Source organism: Bos taurus, chromosome 5 (assembly GCF_002263795.3).
Source record: "Bos taurus isolate L1 Dominette 01449 registration number 42190680 breed Hereford chromosome 5, ARS-UCD2.0, whole genome shotgun sequence".
Lineage (NCBI taxonomy): Eukaryota > Metazoa > Chordata > Mammalia > Artiodactyla > Bovidae > Bos > Bos taurus.
In genome coordinates this window covers 94183585-94207246 of record NC_037332.1, presented here as the reverse complement: position 1 = coordinate 94207246, position 23662 = coordinate 94183585, and the positions used below count along the sequence as shown (strand labels likewise).

General features: G+C 39.4%; 1 protein-coding gene across 4 annotated transcripts in view; it reads right to left on the bottom strand.

Annotated features, from left to right (window-relative positions):
* Positions 1-23662, bottom strand: part of EPS8 (epidermal growth factor receptor pathway substrate 8) — a 196218-nt gene that overhangs the window by 114335 nt on the left and 58221 nt on the right. For 2 of the 4 annotated variants that reach the window (XM_010805476.4, XM_015471251.3), the window contains exons 1-2: positions 3083-3129; positions 159-212 (exon numbers count right to left, since the gene is read on the bottom strand). The exons of 1 other annotated variant lie outside the window; for it this stretch is intronic. The gene's annotated coding sequence lies outside the window, so the exon portion shown is untranslated. Of the gene's footprint in view, positions 1-158; positions 213-3082; positions 3130-23662 lie in introns of those variants that run through there. One more of the 4 variants, XM_005206996.5, reaches the window with a different exon arrangement.

The following is a 23662-nucleotide window of genomic DNA, read 5'->3' as shown; positions in this document are numbered from 1 at the left end:
AAGAGGTAGAGACTCAACTCAGCAGAGTATTTTAAGTCACTGCTACGTAAGGGCTTCCATGTTATGTAGAAGGTGTAAAATATTACAACACATGTAAAAATAACAGTGACACAAAACATAACATGAAGCACCTTAATAGAAAGTACAAAATACATTACCTTCAGTGTTGGAAGAGGGGACCAGGAGAAAGTTCATGGAGGTGATTAGCAGACCTGAAGGATGAAGTAAATTTTGGATATGAGAGAGAGACTTCCTTAATGTGGCATGAGTCAAGAAAAAAGCAGGACATGGAGATGTAAAGCATAAAGATCAAGAAGTGTAGGCCTTAAATTAAGATATATGACAAGTGGTAAGTTACGTACCAGACTTTGCATTTGACATGATGGGAAATGGAAATGCCACGGACAATTTTTAGCCAGTGGAATGCAACATCAGTGATGAATGGGCAATGGGGAGCCCAAAGGGCTTTCAGAGATCCCAGGCTTTGAATAAGTTAAGAGACTTCATTCAGAGTCTTTGGATGCCAGGCCAGCACAGCAGGAGGGCTTCCCCCAGCTACAATTCCCGGCTTTGTGTCCAAGATTGATATTCACGGCTCTACTTAATGGATACTAACTGTGTCATTTGGTCTGGCAAATTGTATGAAAAAGTGGGGAAAAAAAGAAAAATTACCTACAAAATAAGGAAAAAGTATTTTTTAGAAACGAGGAAGGAAACAGAAGAATGCAATGCAACCTACAGTAGTAATAATACTGTCAGATACTTAAATCTGACATTCGTTAGGATCATATAATTAGGGGAGTTAAATAATATGATCCTGAATCACATCTAAACATCTGACACAATGTATTTTTAATACTCAAAAAACTGTACACCAATGTTCCTAAGAGCAAAAGCATTCTTGAACAGACGTTCATGTGAGATCTACAGCAAGATTAAGAAACATACATGCATTTCAACTGAGATTTTACATTACCAAGTAGAGAGACAAAATTTTACAAGGTGCTTTAAAGTTTTAGAAAGTATATTGAGAATTAAAACTACCACAAGCTTCTTCTAATCAAATTCCCAAACCTAGTTAGTACATTCTATACAGAAGACTTGCATTCAAAGCCCATAAATTTTAACTAAAATAAGAAGTATAGTTTTTCACATAGCTGAAAAGTCCAATTAACAGGTTCACCTGCAAACAGTTAAAAACATACACAAACTTCAACTCTAAAATAAAAAAGAATTTTTAAAGAATAGTTAATGGTTTAATCAAATCAGAACTATCCTATAGGGTAAATGATCAAGAGAATGTATGATAATCTACCTCATTATATCACCTCCACAAAAATTTTATGCAATTCAACTAAACTATTATTTAAAAATCTAAAATATAATGAGCTGAGTCGGAGTCCCTTAAAACTCCAAACCAGTTCCCTTAAGTAAACGTCATCCCTACCTTGATGAGTTCATGACATATGTGATTTCACTGAAGAATAGATGAAAAAGGAGACCTCTCTATACAACTTATTTCAGAATTATTTACACAGAAAATGAGTCTAAATGTTTATCTTAATCTCTTCTAAGTCATTCCCACTTATATGCAATTTACTTAAACTGAAAATACTGTGTGCAAGTTTAGTTACTGAAAAACAGAAACCTCCTTGAAAATACTCTAGATACAGTAGGTACAAGGATATCCTTCTTCAGGTGAAAACAGGTGTGTCAAAAGGCAAAATATTTACATACCATCCCCAGTACATGTTTAAGATTTATACTGACAGTGAGACTGACATGTGCCTGGGAATTTTGGCCTGTAAAACTGACCAAAGCTTTGTAGCAAGGGTAAAAGTAAATCAAGCCATAAACATCTCAAGGAATCTCATTTTCTTCTCATGCTGACAAAAAGCTGCATACAATGGTTGTATGAGTAGTTCAAACTTCTTTGAACTGTTAATATTCCTTATGGTATAGAGTCTCAATAAATAACAGACACATTACGGGAAAATCAACTTAGCCAGGACTCCATTTCCAAAAGGATCCATACAGTCATAACCATGGCACCTGAACTCCAGAAGGCATGACACTTTCCAGCACCCTAACAGCGATGTTATCAGTTACTTCTGCTATGCACTATAATGTGATACACTTTCACTAGCTCTCCTCCAATTTTCTACAGTATCTTAATTTATACTTGCACTTAATTATTAGTAAGAGAACAAAAAGGCTCCTCCTGAATAGTAAATGTGACAAATAAATAGATAAGAGCTACAAAAAATAGTAGATCTCTATGTACTAAGAATTATATATACTTGCCATTAAGCTCATGCTTAAAGCACCCTAAGTATAAAATTATGGAGTGTTATAAAAGAGTTTTATGAAAAGTTATGGATTTTTGGAGAAGAGCTGTTCTTTGAAAAACGCCATTAATTGACTATTTAAATATTTAAAAGATCCATTAACATTCATGGGTTTTAAAAAAAAAGAAAACTTAAAAGACACATATTCACTACTTTCTTGGTCCCAAGCAAAATGTTTACACAGAAATTTGGCAGTGCAAAGTCTGTGCTCAGAGCCAATAAAAACTTAAGAAAACTGAGCTTGGTAATAAGCACATTTTCACAGTACAACTAAAGGCATAGAACAACCCAGAGCAATTAATATTTATAGAATAATAACAGTATTTTGCATATCAATTTTTAAGTAATTTTAAGAAAACTTGAGATACACAGACACACACACACTTTCCCAACTGTTAATAGTCAACAGACTTTTTTCTTAGCTATAATGATGGAGGGAGGAAGGATTACTCTCTTAACCACTGACCTAAGAAGGGAAGAAAATTCTGCGTATCCTCACCTCTATAAGCAAGAACCCTGGAGGCAGGAGGCAGGACCCTATAGCACCTAGGGTACCAACTTCACCAAGTCCAGAAGTCCCCTGGAGTTCCAAATAGGAATTTACAATATTGTCAAAGGGTTTATTGGGACTAAAAGTATTACCACATGTTTCAAGGTCTACAAATATCCTCCATGATAATTACGCCTTTGAGAACTCTCCTTAGCAAAGAAAACATTCACAAACTCAAACTTACCTACACAAGCCAGGAAAGCTGCTCTGAGCGATCCTCCGGGCAATACTGAGAGGACATTCCTCTCTGTTCACTCTGGTGCCAAGTGACCTTCGGCACATCAACATTAGCAAGGGTGGGGCTTGGAGCTTCAGTTTCGGCATTGTGCTGCCCTGGATGAAGTTTCTCTGGTTTCTCCAGGGCGTTAACTAAGACTTCCTCTTCTTGTTAAGTGAGTGAACACAGTCACTACTTTGCTTCCAACTCTTCCCTGAAGTGGTAAAGCCGTAAATGGTACAAATACTGATGGGGAGATTGCTAGGTGCTCTAAATTTAAAGACACTGTACAGATGGGCTATTATTATTCTCAGCTAAAGAGGTGATTTCTGAGGAACAGAGGTTAATAAGTAACTTAATGGGAATTACAGATGCCACAATCCTGTCAACTGAGCTAATGAAGAAGACTTTCCACCATAGATACACAGAAAAAATGAGAAACAGAAACAGATTTTTTAAATGAAATACACAGCTCCACTTGCTGTAAAGAAAAACCCCCCGGTGCCAAACCAAAGCCAGGACTGATGGCCAAACCAAAGCCAGGACTGATGGCCAAACCAAAGCCAGGACTGATAGCCAAAGTGCTAGTAAGCACAAAAGCAAACATCGTCAGTTGTGGCCAAAAGAAGAATCACTGGAGTGTCTTTACGGCTTATGTCTAACTGATATTGGTACGGAGATGTCCCCTCAAAGAATGGGATCAGAAGAAAGTTCTCTCCTAACTTATGGTTGCCAGCAGGGAAGGATGGGGGAAGGGATAGTTAGGGAGTTCGGCATTGACACGTATACACTGCTTATAGTTAAAATGGGCTTCCCTGGTAGCTCAGACCGTAAAGAATCTGCCTACAATGAAGGAGACCTGAGTTCGATTCCTGGGTCAGGTAGACCCCCTGGAGAAGGAAATGGCAACCCACTCCAGTATCCTTGCCTGGAGAAGGAAATGGCAACCCACTCCAGGATCCTTGCCTGGAGAGTTCCATGGGCAGAGGAGCCTGGCGTGCTACAGTTCATGGGGTCACAAAGAGTTGGACACAACTGAGTGACTAACACACACAAATTCTTTGTTGCGACATAACACTGAAGGCATGAACTATGGGGAAAGCACAACACTTTCATGTCTGTGCACTAGCTTCTGGCTTCAGCTTCATAGTTAAAACGGATAATCAACAAGGACCTACTGTACAGCACAGGGAATTCTGTTCAATGTTACGTGGCAGCCTGGATGGGAGGGGAGTTTGGAAGAGAAAAGATACACTTATGTGTATGGCTGGGTCCCTTTGCTATCCACCTGAAAGTATCACAACACTGTCAATCCGCTATACTCCAATATAAAATTAAAAGTTAAAAAAAGAAGAAGAGAGTTCTCTCTCAGGAGAGCAGAGCTGGGCTAGATTTCTAGCGCTGCTTTTCTTCAGCACAGTATACAAACTGCCCAAGCATCCATAGCAACACAAATGCTCATATAGGGAGAGAAGAAGAGGCACACAAGTTGGGCATAAAGTTGGTTCTGAGGTCCTTCCATAAAACTGGAGCTGTCGACAAAGGGCTGCGATCACAATTATAGAATGATGAGGGTGACAGGAGAAATCCACCCATTGTCTTAGTAAGACTTTCAGTGGGGTTTGTCTCTGAGAGTCCGGGTGAGAGGTCAGGTGAAACACAGCCAGAAATTAAAATCTTAAGCCTGGGGCTTCCCTGGTAGCTCACTGGTAAAGAATCTGCCTGCCAATGCAGGAGACATGGGTTCGATCCCTGATCCGGGAAGATCCCACATGCTGCAGAGCAACATAGCCTGTGCATCATTAATACTGAGCCTGTGCTCTTGAGTCTGCAAGCCACAGCAACTGAGTCTGCAGGCTCTAGAGCCCGTGCTCCACAACAAGAGAAGCCACCGAAATGTGACGCTTGGATACCGCAACTGGAGAGTAGCCATCGCTCGCCACAACGAGAGCAAAGCCCCAGGCAGCAACAAAAACCCAGCACAGCGGAAAAAATTTATTAATTAAATTAAAAAGAAGACAAACAAACCCCAAGCCTGTGTCACAACAGTTCTGAAGTCTGTGAGAATCTCCAAAGTAAGAAATGGAAGAAAAAATGGATCCTGGGCTTATGATATCCCTGGAGTATCTGAAATAAACAAACATAAAACTCCACCAAAAGTAACTCTACATCAACAAGGCCGTAATGGATTCCCACAAGCTAGAAAAACTAAACCAATACAAAACAAAAGCAAAAAAGAATCCTCACTAAAAAGGAACTTATAATTTAGAAATTACAAAATAGGTGAGAAAATGATTTACTGTGATTTGATGTATTTGAGTACTAACAAATAAAGCAAATGGAAAATTTAGCAATCAACTAATGTTTTAACATGAAGATGCCAGAAAAGCAGAATTATTAAGAGATGGGGGAAGAAAAGAACCTATAAATAGGGAAGTAAAAAAACAAGCAGGTTTTACAACAATCAAACTGAATTTATATGCATATCAGTTCAGTTCAGTTCAGTCGCTCCAGTCGTGTCTGACTCTTTGCAAATCCATGAATCGCAGCACACCAGGCCTCCCTGTCCATCACCAACTGCCAGAGTTTACCCAAACTCATGTCCATCGAGTTGGTGATGCCATCCAGCCATCTCATCCTCTGTCGTCCCCTTCCCTCCTGTCCCCAATCCCTCCCAGTATCAGAGTCTTTTCCAATGAGTCAACTCTTTGCATGAGGTAGCCAAAGTATTGGAGTTTCAGGATAAGCATCAGTCCTTCCAATGAACACCCATGACTGGTCTCCTTCAGGATGGACTGGTTGGATCTCCTTGCAGTCCAAGGGACTCTCAAGAGTCTTCTTCAACACCACAGTTCAAAAGCATCAATTCTTCGGCGCTCAGCTTTCTTCACAGTCCAACTCTCACATCAATACATGACTACTGGAAAAACCATAGCCTTGACTAGATGGACCTTTGTTGGCAAAGTAATATCTCTGCTTTTGAATATGCTATCTAGGTTGGTCATAACTTTGCTTCCAAGGAGTAAGCGTCTTTTAATTTCATGGCTGCAATCACCATCTGCAGTGATTTTGGAGCCCCCCAAAAATAAAGTCTGACACCGTTTCCACTGTTTCCATCTATTTCCCATTATATGCATATAGATATGCACATTCCTCTGCATAGAGAACCCACAGTTTTCATCAGAATCCTGTAACTTAAAAAGGGAATAGCATCACTATAAATAGAATTTTAAAAACTTGTTTAGAAAAGTGCTAATCAATACCAGAACTTAATTATCTGGCATAACCTATTCATACCAACTTTTCTTCTCTATTTTTCAACTTCCTAACTACTCTGCTCTGTAACTCTTCATTTCCTGGAAATTCTAACCCATCCCCCAAGCCATTCAGAAACCTCCAACCCTTGCAAAAAAGATAGAGTGGAAACTGTGATGTGCCACCCTGATCCTCTTTCACAACTGAAGGATTTTTTTTTCCCCAGATGTTGTAGTGATGCCAGTATACAGGCCTTGGCTATCAGCTCTCTTAAGAACGGCCTTAGCTGAAGAGTCTCCTCATGTAAGTTCATGCTCCTCTCTCAGGGCAGCCCACATCCAAAGACTGGCTGGAGACAATGGTGAAACGCCATCCCAGCTTTAGAGCCTCCAGGGGTCAGACTTCCACCAAGACTACAAGACAGCCTAACCTCCCCTCTGCCCAGAGTTGGTTTCTTCCTTCCACTCCCCAGGGCTTGATTGATCCCAAGGGCACTTTCTGAGAAATTTCCAGTGCACTAATTTCCATCTGAGTTTGCATCCTAGGGAACTCAAACTGCAACAGAAGAAAATCAGAAAGGAATAAAAAAGACAGGATATGAGAACAATACTATCAAGGAAGTGAAAAGAGTAAGAAAGACTTGTAACCAGCCAGGAGAATGACAAAAGGTATTAATATAATCTCTTTCTTTGATAATAGAAGGGAAGGCCTTTTTGAAAATGAACAATATAATCACAAAAATTCCCACCCACCATATCAGTGTATATCTGAACTTGAGTGAGTCAAAGGAATCTTAACAGGGTATTCCAGTTCTAGCTCCTGTCACTTTGAAGATAAAGCTCTTAGGCTCAGGAGTCTGCGAATTGCCAAAGCTGCTTAGAAATAGGAACATTTATTCTTTTAAGACAGTCACTTTTCCCAAAGCAAGTTAACAGGTACATTTAATACTCTGCTACGACAAGGTTACCAGTAGTAATATGAGTGGTGTGTGTGTGTGTGTGCGCGCGCGTATGCGTGCAATTTCTGGCTTCCTTTAATCGTCATGGAAAAATGTGCAGCAAACAAATGTATCATATTTCAAATACATATTTCTCATGGCTACTTTTGGTGAGCTGCCTTATCTTAGAAAGGGGAGAGAGTCAAAAACCCATGAGCCTAGCTTAGATTTGTCCCATGCCCCAGTAGCAGAATTCTGATATATCTTTTAGTTCTGAACCACTGATAAAGATGTTAATGATAGTTTTATAAAAGGCTAATCTTAACCTAGTGGTTATGTGTGCTCAGTCATCAGTCATGTCCGACTCTTTGTGACCCCATGAACTGCAGAGCCCACCAGGCTCCTGTGCTCAAGGAATTTTCCAGGCAAGAATACTGGAGTGGGGAGCCATTTCCTCCACCAGGGGATATTCCCAACCCAGAGATCGAACCCACAGTCTTACTCTGGTACAAGCTGGTAATATGGCTAATCATTATCCAGAATACTAATAAGAAAACTGCACAAACTAAAACAATACTCATACGCACACTCAGAATGCCAATGACACTGGACAAATCTAAACAAGGTTCGTGGGTATTTGTTCATTCCCTCACCTTTCGAACAAAGAGCAGAACACCAGAAACAGTCACGAGAAACAGTATATATTTGGAACGTGACAGATTTGACTGCTATATATTTTTCCCATGACTACTGAAGGAAGTTGGAAATTGTGCATGCACACACACACACACACACACACATCTCTACTAGTAACCTTGCCCTACATTCCACATTTTGTAACCACAAATACAGAAGCAGAACAAGATAAGCTGTAGCAAAACCTCTCAAACTAAACCCACCAGATCCAAAAAGACATGAAGGCATTTACAAAAATTGTTAGGACCACCAAGCAGAATGAATCAACACTGCCGTAATCCACTCATCCTGCAAGCCTAAACAGAGTCTCACTCTCAGTTCTTCCATTTGTCTTTCATTCTTTCCTCTCCCAAGAATCACAATCTGCCGGGTCTTCTCTAAGCCAACCTTTCTTCTCCTTCTAACTTTAAAACCTTTTTTTTAATGAGAGTAGGAAACGAATGTGCTAGAAATATGAGAAAATCCAAAAGAAACTGTGTGTGTGTCTGCACTCAGTTGTGTCTGACTCTTTCTATGGACAGTAGCCCCCCAGGCTCCTCTGTCCACGGCATTCTCCAGGCAAGAACACTGGAATGGGTTGCCATCTCCTCCTCCAGGGTATCTTCCCAGCCCAGGGATTGAACCTGCATCTCTTGTGTCTCCTGCACTGACAGCCAAATTCTTTACCACTAGCTCCACCTGGGGAGCCAAAAGAGGTTTCTAAACTCTAAATGTCAAACCTCAATTATATACAAACTAAGCTAGTTGAATACATATGGGTAGAATGACTAACAAAATACCTTAACAACTTATCTGGAAAAGGAATGAGACTGCAATATAACACATATTGGGGAAGAATCACGTCACATTATTAATACCTTACAGGCATACAAAAGGGCAAACATGCATGGCATGTGAATGAGAGGAAGAACCAATTTCATATAATAAAAGATCAAATGAGTCACTATAGGTTTAGAGTCATTGTTTGGACACAGAATCTGGATAAAAGGTAGAATCATAAAAATAGAAGAAACATAAATGGGCACTTCTTGTGAATAAATACACACAGGACTAACAATATTCATTCTTCACGTAAGTCATTTAGAAGAATGAGATCATAATTCAATTTCAGGTTTATAAACAGCTTGTGCTGTTTATGCTTAGTCGTTTAGTCGTGTCTGACTCTTTGCGACCCCATGGACTGTAGCCCACCAGGCTCCTCTGTCCGTGGGGATTCTCCAGGCAAGAATACTGGAGTGGATTGCCATGCCCTCCTCCAGGGGATCTTCCCAACCCAGGGATCAAACCCAGGTCTGCCACATTGCAGGTGGATTCTTCACCAGCTAAGCTACCAGGGAAGCCCATAGACAGCTTAAGTCTCTCTTATTATAAGATAGAAAATACTGATTTGAGAACAATGAACTCATTATTACTGTAAAATAATATAATGGCATGTAAGTGAACAAAATAGCAGTTCTGCCTTAAATTGGCAAAGTTTTACGTATATACTTGGGAAACATCACACAAACTTACCTGATTATGGATTTCAGTGTCATTTTCAACCTAGGAATCACTGTAGGGTTCCAATGAGTCATGCTTTTATTTGACAATTTCAATTGAAAGGCCAACAAAATTTTGAAAAACATGGTGAAAACAAAAGAAAAAAAGGATTTCTCATTTCTATTCGTGTCCTACAACCAAAGAGAAGTTGGAAAGTGCGGTGACCTCAGCTCAAAGAAACTGATCGCTTGTGTTTATGCCCTCACTCTGCCACTGAATAGCTCTGTACCTCAGGGAGTAACCTAACCTCCCTCTGCTCCATTTCCTCACCCGTAAAAGGAGATCAATGAGACCCGTTTGTAAACTCTCATTCACGTCTATTCTAGAACATTTACCTAATTCAAACTTAAAAAGAGAAAATCTACTTTATTAGATTTGGGCTAAGACGGGTTGCAAAGAATCAGTCACAACTGAGTGAACTGAAGACACAGCAATTGGCAGTTTCACTCTTTTCAACAGAAAATGGTAAATTTTCAGAAAAATAAAATTACCAAGGATAAAAGTGTGTGAAAGTGTTAGTTGCTTAGTCGTGTCCAACTCTTTGTGACCCCATGAACTGCAGAGCCCACCAGGCTCCTCTGTCCATGGAATTCTCCAGGCAAGAATATTGGAGTGAGTTGCCGTTTCCTCCTCTAAGGGATCTTCCTGACCCAGGGATGGAACCCAGGTTGACAAATCAGGAAAAAAAAGGTGTCAGTTGCCATGAGGACAGCTATAAATTCACCTCAGAAATTATAAAGAAATACTTTTACAGAGCCTCCGACTTCTGCTGAAAAATTCCCATTTGCACATACAGACTCCGCCAAAACACAATAGGAACAAAGAATTTCTGAGAGGCAGAGAAAATAGAAGTTTTTGGCACACGGTACCAATATTTCTCATCATTATAAAGATTTCACTTACAGCTTCCTCATTTCACCTGACTCAGATGCGGCTGGCATTTCACAGAACTGGCTAGGCGAATGCATATCAAAAGAACTGCCAAGATGTTCCCTGTAAAACAGCATTTTTAAATTTATAACATCATCCCCCAAACCTATGCTTTCCACAAAAAGTTAAACTCTTAAAAAAATGATCAGACGACATTAGCCTATTAAAATCATGGGTGCTTCAGGATATTTAAGTGCCATTTGGGAAGAAAAAGACATTTAATATAAGAGTACCAAACTCTTCCCAAAGTATTTTTACAGTCAGGAAATTGTCACATTAGCTAGATAATATGACTTAAGGTGGCTCAGTGATAACAAACTCACCTGCCAATGCAGGAGACACAGGAGATGTAGATTTGATCCCTGGGTTGGGAAGATCCCCTGGAGAAGGAAATGGCAACCCACTCCAGTATTTTTGCCTGAGAAATCCCATGTATATAGAACCTGACAGGCTACCATCCACGGGATGGTAAAGAGTCAGATACGAATGAGCGTCCACACACACACAGATATACACACACTCTCTCCTAAGTATAATCACATGCTCTGGCACCAGGAAGAAAGGAAGGAGCAAGCCAGCAAATGCAGAAAATGAACCATGAAAGCTGATACGGTACCATCTTACCAAAAACTCCAGAGAAATACACCCTGTGAAATATTGTGAAGAATCATCCTATATACACTTTAACAAGCTAATATTAAGCAAGCAGCCTTGAAAAATTAAATCAGGCAGCATTACGATAAACAGACTGAAATGTCTGTTTTCAGAGCAAGCAGTTTAGAAAAAGCTGTGTAAACAGTCCTGACAATGACATAGCCTATATCATCCTTCGAAAATACAACTTGCAATTAAATTTGCACATCAAATGATCCTTGAAGCTTGTATGTTACCAATAATAGGGGTGACAGAGGGGTCTTAAATCATATGAGCCTTGCCAGTGGCACAGAGAACTGCAGTCACATAAAGAAAAGCCACTGCAGCAAACACGTCAACATGTGTCTGAATGCCACAGGGATGCACTGATATTAAAGTGCTAGAGGCTGTATCAGTTTTAACTTCTTTGAATATCACTGGACTCAAGTTTGCCCAGGCAACAGAAAAGTGGTAATACAATGAAAGTGAATGGCAACCCACTCCAGAATCCTTGCCTTGAGAATCCTATGGACAGCGAAGCCTGATGGGCTACAGTCCATGGGGTCTCAAAGAGTCAGACAAGATTGAAGAGATTTAGCATGCACGCACACACAACCTTAAACGAATCATTAATATAGGCAATAGGATATAGTTATAAAGAACTTGCCTTTATGTGCAAAACGGGTTCAGATACCAGTACTGTTACTCACAGCTGTATGACTTTGGCCAAATTACTAAGTCTTTATGCTTGTTTATGAAGTGAACATAATAGACTCTTTTTCATAGAGGCTGAATAAAATGCATGTAAAGAGCACAGCCTGATTAACTGTCAGGAATAAATGGCAGTTTAACAAACATCACCACTTCTCTTGAGTTTTCTTTACCTTTGCCTGAGTGTGATCTTAAACTGCTGCATGCTTTATATCCTTATCAAATGAACTCTCATCAAAACTTTAACCATGACTATTTTTAAGTCTTTTACCATTCACAGTTATTGTTTTACTCTGATTCTTCCCTGAAAGCTTTTATATAATGTGAGAACATTACATAATGGCCTAACTTGAATAATGTAGAGACCATGCCACTGGGCTGTGTAAGAGTTTCCAGAACTAATGAGGAAATTGAACTGCTAACTAAAAATCAAGCAGAATATGGGACTGAATGAACTAGTGTGGATGATTATACTTTTTTGTTTGAAGCATTGCTGGTTCTTTACTGTTATGTTTTCCAGATTTAAAGAAATCTTTTTTCTCTTTTCTTTAAAGCTACCTATAATTTATAGCAATCTGGTAAATTATACCTTTGTAAACAAAATCAAAGCATTTATCTCTTCTCCCTACCTGATCTCCCCAGAATCTGAAAACTCTTAGTGAATATTCTACCTGCACAGCCATACAGTTATCTACATAAAGTTCAATAAGCATCTGTTCTTCTAAACGGAGAGAATGGTAAACACTGGCTGTATTAGCAAAACTTGCTCTGGAATGTCACATCTGAGAATGATGTGCACAGAATCAAGGTAGGACGAGACAGCTTTAAGGAACTAAGGCTGAATTTAGGGAGCCAATGTTTATAAAGTGCGCTTCAAAAATCAGCCTGATACCTTGCTTATATGGTTTCTGCCTAACAAGTGAGAGAGCAAAGTCTATTCTTACAGGACCCAGGAACCTAGGGATATTGGAGCAGGGGGACCTCCAGAAGACAGGAATTCACCTCTCTCTAAGAATTGCAGGCAAAAGCTGATGGTGAGTCACTGGCTTGGTTTCCTAACCCCAGAAGATTTTAAGAGGACAATCTGAGATGCCTTATTACAAGTGGTTAAGTGCAATCTGAGATTTCTTATTAGAAGTGGCTCCAGCAAAGCAGACTTAAAAACAGCGTACATTGTTGATAACTATTCTTGCGGGACTGATATAAATTATCAGGCCGAGTTTAATGAGACCAGACTTATTTTGCAAGCAAATTAGTCTTACTTCAAATATCTTTGACAGAAATGAGAGTGTCCCCAAAGACAAAAATTATGTTCCAGTGCAAAACTACAGCACACCCCTGTGGGTATTAAATTCTTGTCCTGTTCTGTCTTTGAGGTTTGGTCAACTACCTGTGAACTGGACTGGATCCTGAATTCTTCTAGGCTCCACCAATATTTAGCTACAATTCTCCAAACTAATGTGTTCAATTTCTTTCCCATTCTTCTGACTTGGAATCACTAAAAATTAAAGCTGCCTCTTTCCCAAAGTCCTTCAAGCCAAAGCTGGACAACTTGCTGTGAATTTCAGGGAAATCACCACAATAACTCATGTATGGACAACCTTCCTTCCTGCTGCCATAAGAGTCCCTCAGAAAGTTCCAGAAGGCCTGATGTCATCACAAAGACAAACTGCAAACTAGGAAAATCTGCCGCATTGCTGCTAGCACTCCCCCTACTCTATCTGAAGGTTCTCTGAGTCCAACATCTGGAAATATTCTCGACAACTGATTGCCCTCTGCACTCAAAAACTAAGTTCATAGTTCATTCTAACCATTAACCTGTTTGTTTTTTTTATTTTATTTTTTGTCTCCAGGGAAATCTCCAGCACCTAGAGACCATTTCAATGGGTTACTGGACAAGCTACACTAACTCAGTTTATAGACCAAGAAAGTTCTTGGCAAAGTTTCAGAATGAATGACAGGGTTCAGGACACACTACTCCCAAAATATACCACCTCGGCATAGAATATTTTAAGTGGGGAGATAGTGGAGGACAGACGAGCCTTGCGTGCTGCAGTCCATGGGGTCGCAAAGAGTCGAACATGACTTAGTGACTAAACAACAAGTGTGAGAAAAAAGCAGAAGCAATACAGTCACCCAACCACCCCCGTCTTTCTCCCCAGAAACAGGTCCTAAAATCGTCATGTGAGAGGTGCCCTTCCTATGTCCAGAAAAAAGGAACATCTCTATCTCTGAAGCAAAAGGCCACAGAACAATCTGAACACAGAGGCCTCCTTAAATTCCCCCCAGTTCCCAACACTTACCTCCTACTCTTTAACCTACCATATTCCTCCATAACCATCCACTCTTCATCAAAACCAGCAATAAAAACACTCAGGTCTGTTTCTCCATTTCCTTACAAAGGCTTCATGTCACAAACAACTTTCACTAAATAAATGTATGTGATTTCCTCCTGTTAATCTACCTTTGTCAGCTTAATTTGCAGGTCCAGCCAGGGGCCCTGACAGAATTAAGGAAAACATTCTTCTCCCCTATGCTCCAGACATCACTCTTCACATGAGTTTGTAAGTTTTTTCTTCTGTTCACCCACACTCTCACCAAACACTGCATATCATTTGTTATAAAAATTTATTTCAATTTGGCAGAGGAAAAATTTTTAAAACATTCCTTAGTTTAGCAGTCATATTCATCTCTCTTTAAAACAATTTCGATATAACTTCCTCAAAATTTTCTTGCTGATTTTTCATCTTTTTTTTTCTTTTAGACCAACAGAATTCATCTGTCAGTTGTCAGCATGAGTATTTTAAAATTGTGTATATATAAAGCATAAACATGCATAAGATTTTTTCCTCTAGACCAAAATAAATATGCAGCTTAAATATATGTTTTCAATGTCAAGCTCCAACTTAGAACATATAATGTAGACCTTATATCCATACCTTTTATTTAAAAAAAAAAAAAGGGAGATTAGGTCTTTTTGTACTTTTTATAATGGTATCATACGTGCCTGTGTGCATGCATGCTCAGTCATTCAGTCATATTCGACTCTTTGAGACCCTTTGGACTGTAGCCTACCAGGCTCTGTCAATTTTTCAGGCAAGAATACTAGAGTAGATTGCCATTTTCTTCTCCAGGGGATCTTCCCAACCCAAGGATCGAAGCCAAATCTCCCATGTCTCCTGCTGTTTCTTCCTTCCCCTCTGAACCATCAGGGAAGCCCATAATAGTACCAGACATTATCTCTAAATTGGGAACAACATTAATCTTTTATAAATTGGATGCATGTGGTAATCCTTTCTTTATACCTGTCTAGATTACTCTATGGTGGTTTAGTCGCTAAGTCGTGTCTGACTCTTGCGACCCCCATGGACTATAGCCCATCAGGCTCCTCTGTCCAGGGGATTTCCCAGGTAGGATTACTGTGGGTTGCCATTTCCCTTCCAGGGGATCTTCCCGACCCAGGGATGAAACACCGGTCTCCTATACTGCAGGCAGATTCTTTACCAACTGAGCCATCAGAGAAGCACCTCAGTCAGTTCAGCTCAGTCACTCAGTCGAGTCTGACTCTTTGAGACCCCATGGACTGCAGCACGCCAAGCCTCCCTGTCCATCACCATTTCCTGGAGCTTACTCAAACTCACGTGCATCAAGTTGGTGATGCCATCCAACCATCTCATCCTCTGTTGTCCCCTTCCCTTTCTGCCTTCAATCTTTCCCAGCATAAGGATCCTTTCCAATGAGTCGGTTCTTCCCATCAGGTGGCCAAAGTATCGGCGTTTCAGCGTCAACATCAATCCTTCCAATGAACATTCAGGATTGATTTCCTTTAGGATTGACTGGTTGGATATCCTTGCAGTCCAAGGACTCTCAAGAGTCTTCTCCAACACCACAGTCCAAAAGCACCAATTCTTCAGCACTCAGTTTTCTTTATAGTCCAACTCTCACATCCATACATGACTACTGGAAAAACCATAGCCTTGACTAGACGGACCTTTGTGGGCAAAGTAATGTCTCTGCTTTTCAATATGCTATCTGGGTTGGTCATAACTTTCCTTCCAAGGAGTAAGCGTCTTTTAATTTCATGGCTGCAATCACCATCTTCAGTGATTCTGGAGCCCAGAAAAATAAAGTCTGACACTGTTTCCACTGTTTCCCCATCTATTTCCCATGAAGTGATGGGACCAGATGCCATGATCTTAGTTTTCTGAATGTTGAGTTTTAAGCCAACTTTTTCACTCTCCTCTTTCACTTTCATCAAGAGGCTCATTAGTTCTTCACTTTCTGCCATAAGGGTGGTGTCATCTGCATATCTTACGTTATTGATATTTCTCCCAGGAATTCTGATTCCAGCCTGTGCTTCAACCAGCCCAGTGGTTCTCATGATGTACTCTGCAGATAATTTAAATAAGCAGGGTGACAACATACAGCCTTGACATACTCCTTCCCGATTTGGAACCAGTTTGTTGTTCCATGTCCAGTTCTACAACAGCATTTATGTGAGGATGCCTCTTGTCATTCTTTATTTCTTAATGTCTTTGAGTATTACCATATTCATTGACGTAACAGAAAACTTTTATGGCATCTTAACATAAAATCAAAGTATGACCCCTTAGTCAGCCAGCCAGTCAGTCCCTAAAGTTTACGAACTTTCAGAGCTTGATATCAAAATTCAATCCTCATATCAGACTCCCAGGATAAACTGTGCATTTTATACATATGATGAGCTTCCCTGGTGGCTCAGATGGTAAAGAATCCACCTGTAATGTAGGAGACCCAGGTTCAACCTCTGGTTTAGGAAGATCCCCTGGAGAAGGGCAGGGCAATCCATTCCAGTATTCTTGCCTGGAGAATCCCATGGACAGAGGAACCTGGCGGATTACAGTCCATGGGGTCACAAAGAGTCGGACACAACTGAGTGACTAACACACAGAGTAACATATATGGTATGTTTCAAATACCACCCTGAAGTCTCCCTTAGTTGACTCTGACATTCTAGAGGAAACTAAGATTCAAAAAGAATAAGGTAGCTTTTCTGAATGTGAATTAATTTTATCAAAGGTTTTCTATATCTTTAAATATAAAAAATAATTCAAATCAGCTATACCTCTGTTTTTAAATTGGGTGGCTATGGTACTACAAGTAAATATTACATGGTCAGTTACAGAGATTTTAAATTAATGCTTACATGGATCTTTGAGAAAGACACATACATGTGCATAACTCCCATACCCATTCTCTTGGCATTGCTCCATTCGGTAAGGGAGCCTATTTACAGACATCTCAGGAGAAGGCAATGGCATCCCACTCCAGCACTCTTGCCTGGAAAATCCCATGGATGGAGGAGCCTGGTAGGCTGCAGTCCATGGGGTCACTAAGAGTCGGACACGACTGAGCGAGTTCACCTTAACTTTTCACTTTCATGCATTGGAGAAGGAAATGGCAACCCACTCCAGTGTTCTTGCCTGGAGAATCCCAGGGACGAGGGAGCCTGGTGGGTTGCTGTCTATGGGGTCGCACAGAGTTGGACACAACTGAAGCGACTTAGCAGCAGCAGGACCTGAGAGTAATGGATACTGCTTTTTTCTGAAAAGTTACCAGTCTTCAAGATTCCTCCCCAAATTAAAATTGTATATAATCTGTAAAAATAATGAGCCTTCAGTTCACTTTATATCATTTTGATTCATTTAACAATGAAACAAAATTCAGTATCGACAGATTACTCATTCCTAGGTATCTTGTTAGGGAACATTTTTTTTTTTTTGATTCACCTTATTTACTTCAAGGCGAACCCTATTCTGCATGCCATGAGGGTACCACTAGCCCACAGATGCATGCCAATAAATCAGGATAAGGCAGAAATATCTGATACTCACCTGCTGGCACTCTAAGCCAATTTCCGCTCATTTGTGAGGACTGTCAGTAATTACAGCAACAACACACTGTATCTCACATGACCAATTCTGTATTGCTTGAAATCACTCTCCAAGTGTGTGTATGTAGTGCATATATAGTCTACAGAACACTTTGGCTTTTTTTTTTTCTTCTTAATTCTCTTGTTTGTCACCTTATCAAAATTATACAATGGGATTTACACCAATTATTCTTAGTCATATGATGACTCACCCACTACTAAGTACTGACCGTACACATCAGACCTGTAGAAATCTCATTATAAGAGCCCTGATTCATCACCGAAGGACAGAGACATGGATGAAGAAAAATATGAATGAGGGAAAAAATTTGAATTTTAAAAATTCGTAAGCTCTGTAAATAAACAACTACTTAATATATATTTACTAAATAGTATATATTTCTGTTGAAATTAAGTATTTGTTGAAGTTTGTCTTGTGTGAGTATGCTGATTGGTTCATATATAAAGTCAAGAATTTGCCCTTTAGGTAACTCTGTATTACAGACATAGATACACACACTAAAAGCATACAAGTAGCACCGGTATATGCATGAACATTAAACACAGCATAAACCTAATAAAAATCATACTAAAGTACAAATAAAAGATCAGAAGACTTTAATATGATAGCTAGGGAGGAGTTAATCATAAAAACGCAATGAGTAGACAAAAGATTGCAGGAAGCAAATGGCCACTTGTTTCCTATTAATAGTAAAGTTAGAAAGACTTTGCAGGGAGCTAATACTGAAGATAATTTCACAACTGAAACAAAACCGCCTGATAAAGCAAGAAGGATTAAGCGTGTCTTTCCTATGAAAGACAAGCTAAGAAACAAAGGATACAAGCAGAAAGAAAAACAGCAAGAAACAAGACATATAATAATGTCAAGGAGAACAGAGTGATGGGATTGGGGGAGGGGACTGAGAATTTCATATTCAGCTGTGGGGTATAAAATTCAGTCTCTGAGGTTTTTGGGCGACTGTTGTTTAAGATTTAAGAAAAGAAAATCTTAAAAAGAAATCACCCGGAGAAGGCAGCATCAGTTCAGTATAGTTCAAACATGGACCAGAGAACTAGAACAACTAAGTTCTACAGTGATAAATGCCAGGTGGATTTATGAAAAATAGTCAAAAGGGAAGTGCCAGGTTTTGTCAAATACCTAGACATCTATGGAGTGACAGAAAAGAGTGAAGATAAATACATATATATACACATACATATATACATAATGCTTTGTTGCTTGAGATATTTACGGTATAGCAGGCATTCCTCAAAATAGTGAAATACAATAAGAGGTGGGTTTTAAAGTGATAATCTGTGGCTTTATCTTTTTTACTTATTTATTAATTATTCATTCATTTAACATAAGTTAGTTATTAGTTTTCCTGCTTCCTTTGGCCTCCTGAAAGCATGAATAATAGATTTATTGAGTGCCTATTGTGAAGCATGTACCATACTGGGCATAAATGAAATCATCCTAGAACCATAAATGATTTTTATGGATTCTCTTAATCCATAGAAGTAGAAGAGAGAGCAAGAGGGAAATCTTTTCAACTAATGAAATGGAAAACAATTTTGATTACTGAGTGTTATGAATTAGAGAAGATGTATAACCAGAACTGAACTAAATGAAACTGTTGCACATGACCTCTTAGATTTAAATTATTAAATAGATTATAATGACTGTAATTCAGTAACTGGTATTTTCCCAGTGTTTGAAATTCACTAGCTCTTTTAAATCATCATTCCACTCAGGAAATTGTATTAAGTTGTTTAGCTAAATCTGAGCAATACACAAGTAACTACAGTTTTACTGTTTAAATTCCTCACAAGGCCTGCGGCATCTGGAGTTCTGCTTGTTCTCCTGGCTGATTTAATTTCTAATCTAGGAATATATTCAGCTGGGATTGCTATAGGAAGCTCTCATCATATCCAGTCTGACCATTCGGCAGATAGTATGTATTTCCAAATTAACAACCCATTTGATAACCCCAGATTCATCATATCACTTATGATCATCCTCCTCATTCCTACGTTACATTTTAAATGTAACTGAAAAATCTTAATATTTATTTTAATGTTCGTACATATGGACAGGTTTCAGGCTAAGATAGCTGACTCACTGCCACAGCTTACAAAAAGTACTTGAAACATAGACACATTAAAATCAAGAATGGGTAAGTCTAGTTTCCTTTCTCAAGATGTTTTTGTGAGTTTCCTTCTCCCTCCCCTGTAATTCTTCAACAAATGACAAATCCACAACTACAGAACAGGATAGTCATTCCCCACCAGTTCCAACTGTGAAGGGAAGCTTAAAAGCAATGTGAAGAGTAAGCGCCTGCTAGTTAGCACGGAAAGGAAATAATCGACAGATTAAAAGCAATGATGCAGCTAATTCTACTAAATCACTGGGTTTGCCTTCTAACTACTTGCTTTTTATTGGTGGAAACTTAACTGTTGCCCAAAGTACAGGCAACTGGTTGTAAGAAAACACAGGTGACCCAAGCTGGAAGAATCATGCCAACCATAAAACTAAGCAGACTATTCATCACCATGGTAATAACTCTTAAAACAGACACAGAAGCCAATTCATAGGTTCCATTTTCAAACCAGGAAGTGATTTGGGAGTGTATGCATGTATATAATTTACACAGTATCCTGTGCCAAGTTAATAACAGTCCAAGAGATGAAGCTAAAAGTAACTACAGAAGTGGCCCTTTCAGTAACATTGACTCACAATGCATGGAAAGGTAATCTGTTTCTTTCACAAAGAACCTCAGAGGATGTTACAACAATAATCAGGAACATTTTCCCAGGTATTAAGTCATTAATTGAATTTGAAAGGTCACACATTACTCCTAATATCTACTTGAGGACAGCACATCTATCTCTTTTGCAAGAAAATAAGTCCAAAGTTTAAGCTTTGTGACTTACTTTCAATACAAAAGAACACTACCTAGCTAAGAGTTTGAATAAGTTTAACTGAATATGGTCTTCTCAGAGAGACTACTTCCAGAAATATTCAAAGCATAACGTATTTTGACCTCAAGCTTCAGTAGCAAAATATTCAAACCAATAAAAATGTGCTAAACACAACTAAAAAAATAAAACGATAAGGCACAGACTGGGATATTAGGAGTCATATTTCTTTTAATTTTTCCTTCAAGGCAAGGGTCCTTGTGACAAATCCCTGTGTGTTTTGCAGTTTTGGTACTGTCTGAGGAAGTCTTCAGTTCAGTTCAGTTCAGTTGCTCAGTCGTGTCTCTTTGTGACCCCATGAACCACAGCACACCAGGCCTCCCTGTCCATCACCAACTCCTGGAGTAAACCCAAACCCATGTCCATTGAGTTGGTGATGCCACCTAACCAGCTCATCCGCTGCCATCCCCTTCTCCTCCTGCCCTCAATCTTCCCCAGCATCAGGGTTTTCTCAAATGAGTCAGTTCTTCAAATCAGGTGGCCAAAGTATTGGAGATTCAGCTTCAACATCAGTCCTTCCAATGAACACCCAGCACTTATCTCCTCTAGGATGGGCTGGTTGGATCTCTTTGCAGTCCAAGGGACTCTCAAGAGTCTTCTCCAACACCACAGTCCAAAAGCATCAATTCTTCAGCACTCAGCTTTCTTTATAGTCCACCTCTCACATCCATACATGACTACTGGAAAAACCATAGCCTTGACTAGATGGACCTTTGTTGACAAAGTAATGTCTCTGCTTTTCAATATGCTGTCTAGGTTGGTCATAACTTTCCTTCCAAGGAGTAAGCATCTTTTAATTTCACGGCTGCAATCACCATCTGCAGTGATTTTGGAGCCCAGAAAAATAAAGTCAGCAATTGTTTCCACTGATTCCCCATCTATTTGCCATGAAGTGATGGGACCAGATGCCATGATCTTCATTTTCTGAATGTGGAGCTTTAAGCCAACTTTTTCACTCTCCTCTTTCACTTTCATCAAGAGGCTCTTTAGTTCTTCTTCACTTTCTGCCATAGGGTGGTGTCATCTGCATATCTGAGGTTATTGATATTTCTCCCGGCAATCTTGATTCCAGCTTCTGCTTCCTCCAGCCCAGTGTTTCTCATGATGTACTCTGCATATAAGTTAAATAAGCAGGGTGACAATATACAGCCTTGACGTACGCCTTTTCCTATTTGGAACCAGTCTGTTGTTCCATGTCCACTTCTAACTGTTGCTTCCTGACCTGCATACAGGTTTCTCAAGAGGCAGGTCAGGAAGTCTTCATTTCTCCTTTATTTTTTGAAGGACAATTTTGCAGGATACAGAATTCTCAGTTGGGGATTCTGGCCTTGGTTTTCCCACTCTCTAAAGTATTTAAGTCTACACTCCTCTGCTTGCTTAGTTCACAGGTCTTTCTCTTTTGCACTTGATATCATACTGCCAGTTTAATTTAATCAATACATATTCTAAGCACTGAGGTAGTACTTGAATATAATCTGAAAAATAGGGATTCAGTAAGATAATCTGAAAAATAAGGATTCAGTAAGATACATCGCAACTAGACTGTTCATATCTGCAGGGAGCTTAGAAATTAAGAGATTTTAAAACAGATCATCCTAATTTGTATATGAAACTATTAACTTTTTGAGGGCAGAGACCTTACTGATACTCTGACCTCCTACAAGTCAACCTTCAGTACATGTGCACTTCCTGTGTTGCTAAAGAGAATTACTTGACAGTCAGGAACCCTATAAATCTATGCCAGTATTAGTTGGTCTCTGATTGCCACTCGTCAAACTTTCTTTTTGGTTCCATGACATATTCCCTATAGCAACCATATTCTGAAGCTGTAATCCAGCTCCTCTTTTCTTTCATCCTGCTCAGAAAATAACTGCACTTCACATTTAACTATAAAACAATAGAGATGAGCTGGATGACCTCCCTAACCTACATGGAAATAAGAAAATCTCCAATAGCACAAACAATCTATTAGATATTAATACTGCTTTAAAAGTGGATTCACAAATGACAAGCTTCCATATGACATTTAAAATACTCCATGTGCTCACTTCAAAAATGAAAAAAGTTGAGTCAATAATATAGCCTATAGTATTATCCTTGGAGAAGGCGATGGCACCCCACTCCAGTACTCTTGCCTGGAAAATCCCACGGACGGAGGAGCCTGGTAGGCTGCAGTCCATGGGGTCTCGAAGAATCAGACAGGACTGAGCGACTTCCCTTTCACTTTTCACGTTCATGCCTTGGAGAAGGAAATGGCAACCCATCCAGTGTTCTTGCCTGGAGAATCCCAGGGACAGCGGAGCCTGGTGGGCTGCCATCTATGGGGTCGCACAGAGTCGGACACGACTGAAGTGACTTAGCAGTATTATCCTATAGGCATGTCTTCATATGATATGGAAATAAATCTTTTTTGGATGGAATAATCAAAATGTTCTGGGCAACTGTTACCCAAGTTTTTTAACTGATTGAATCAAATCCCCCTACACAGAATCCTTGTCCTCTTGTAAATAGTTACTGCCTTTTCAAAGTATTCTGAAGAATTAAATTCAGCGTATAAAACCCTAAATGTTTCACTCACTCATGCTTTTTCACCTCAAGCGAACTTCATGCTAAAGAGTCAGAGCGAGAGTATTTTCTGAAAAGAAACATTTTTTTCTAGTAATCTTGCACAAAAAATGATTTCATTCAGTCTGACGTGTCAGAAGTTTCAATTATCCCCACACTGACAGCAAGAAGTTACTCTGTGCGTTGTTATCTTACCCCTACAGCTTGTACATTCTGAACTGAAAGACAAAGTAGTGTTCCTGTTTGTAGGCAAAAGAAAGCTGATGATTTATCACTATATATAGTCTGTTCTTTAAAATCTGATTTCACAGATTTTTTAATTTTTTTTAATTAAAAAAAATTCAGATTAAAAAGATTTTTTTTAATTAAAAAAAATTCAGATTAAAAAGGT